We start from the raw sequence: 2,500 nt of genomic DNA, 5'->3' as shown, positions 1-2,500 counted from the left end.
CACGCACATACGAACGGACACCCGCAAGCATGCAAGCACGGCGACGCTCGCACAAGCATGCTAACACTCGTACGCTATACTGCACGACATTGCTCGCGTTTGTGTGTATGTTTACTTAATTATTACATGCTGACAAAGTGAAATACGCATTTTCGTCATGAGTAAAGCCTACTTCGTCTACACGCACACAACGCGCTAAAACCTCAAAATAGAACAGCTTTCCTTCTCCCTGCAATTAACGTACTACCTGCCCCCCCCCCCCCCCCCCCCTTTTTCTCTCCTATCTCTCACTCTCTCTGCCTCTTCCCCCCCCTCTCTCTCTCTCTCTCTCTCTCTCTCTCTCTCTCTCTCTCTCTCTCTCTCTCTCTCTCTCTCTCTCTCTCTCTCTCTTTCTCTTCGTTAATAGCTACCAAGACATTCATGCAGTTCAGTGTTTAGACTTCCATCAACAAGATTATCTTCTTTTTTGTCTTTGTAAGTTTTGCAAATCTAATGAGTATTATTTCAAACTTGAACACATTTTATGGCGGTTTCAAATGCCAAACTTTCTAGTTCTGAATTATGACCCCCTCTGTTTTCCAAAATGATCCCATGGGAAATCCGTATTACGTACATGCAGACCTACTGACCAACCCTAGCATGGGTTGTTGTTTGCAGAAATGTTGCGTTAGTCACCCGTTAGACACGCACACAATTAAGAACATAAGACATGCCTTATTTTTTTTAGGAGGAAGATACACAGCTGAATTTGCAAATGCAGTTTAATTAAAGTAGTTTTATGCACAACACATCAGAATCAATTACAGAAGCTGTCCGTGTGAGCACGAAGATCAGGTGGAGGCTTGCACAAGTCAAGTCAAGTCAAGTCAAGTCAAGTATTTTATTGTTTTGGGCCCAGAGGGCTTTGAAACAAAGATATAACTTTAACAAAAAAAGGTAACAAATCAGACAGTTAATATATGTATACAAATTGAGCGGACAAATACAACAATACTATACAACCAAAATAAATTGGTAATACACACTTCCATACATACAAACAAAAAGAAAAGAAAATAGGTTTAACAAAATCAGGTAAGAAATCAGACAGATAACATGTATACATTAAGCGGACAACGATAATATACAGCCGAAATAAATTGGCAATACCATTATGCCATGCATCTTTTATAAAGACACAAAACAAAACAAAAGCATGCATTAGGCCTACATACTATACCAATAAAGAAACTAGATGTAACGCTAACATACTAAAGTCATAACATGGGCTACAAATCTTGCTAGCTTCATTAGTTTTATCTTAGATTTACAATTCATTAACTGTTCATATTTTAAACAATTTGGGTGAGATCGGAAAAAGGAACTAATTATTTTTCTTCTTTCAGACACTATACTTTCGTCGGTACAATTGAACAAATAGTGAAACTCATCACCTAATTCATTTTTATCGCACATATCACACAATCTTTCATTTCTTGGGGCATTAAAAAATCTGTGCTGATGTATTGGCAACTTATGATTGCTTGTTCTAAATGTTGCTAACTTAACTTGGAATTTCCTAGGCAACCAAAGCAAATACCTTTCCAGACAAAAATCCTTTTTATACATTCTGTAATTAAAACACAAGCTGTTGGCATTCACGTCAGTGTTCCATTCCTGCAGGAATTGATCTCTTAGCCTTTGTTTTACAACGTTTTTAAAACCTGAGACGGCAAGACTCTGAGTTGTCCATAAATATGATAGACCCAACTTATTTAACATAGTATTGACATGCGACAACCAGGGCAATTTAACGTTTTGTACATGGTACAACCTCAAATGTAGTTTTAACATTAAACAAGACATCTTATTCGCACCATCGTTCATTTCTTTCATCAGTTTATACCAATAAACCAGTAACTGACATTGTACCTCAATTCTAATTGGGTAACGACCAAGCTCTCCGTAAACCATACAAGTGGGTGTAGTTTTATATACATCAAGAAGCATTTTTAAAAATCGTAATTGAAACCTTGACAATATGTCTAATGAATCATATCTCCACACCTCACAACCATACAGCAAAATTGGATGTACACACTTCTCAAAAAGATCCAATTGCACATCAATTGGTACATTTAGTTTTCTACATTTTCGCACAAGGCAATGTAAAGACAACATCACAGAGGCATAGTTCAACATATTATCACCAGGTACGCTTGGACAACAAGTTGGAGAAGTGTGTTGCTTCTTGATCCTATAGTTGGTCCCACGAATATTCCTGTCCGTTCCTGTAAAGTAGACACATATTATTTCAGTAAAACCGTTCATTCAGGTACTCGCTTTTGCTCGCATCTGAATCTTTAAAAAAGCAACTCGCGTAAATCGGGTACGACACGGCAAGCCATGCTGTTAGCTCTATTTACTCCTTTTTAATTGGTCGAACGACCTAGACGATGCTCTGGCCAATTATACCCGCACAGTTTGCCAGCGATGTGAAGGACACGAGAGCACACATGTA

The sequence above is a fragment of the Littorina saxatilis genome, linkage group LG3 (assembly GCF_037325665.1).
Source record: "Littorina saxatilis isolate snail1 linkage group LG3, US_GU_Lsax_2.0, whole genome shotgun sequence".
Lineage (NCBI taxonomy): Eukaryota > Metazoa > Mollusca > Gastropoda > Littorinimorpha > Littorinidae > Littorina > Littorina saxatilis.
The sequence above is the reverse complement of the archived record's forward strand: the minus strand, read 5'-3'. Positions refer to the sequence as shown.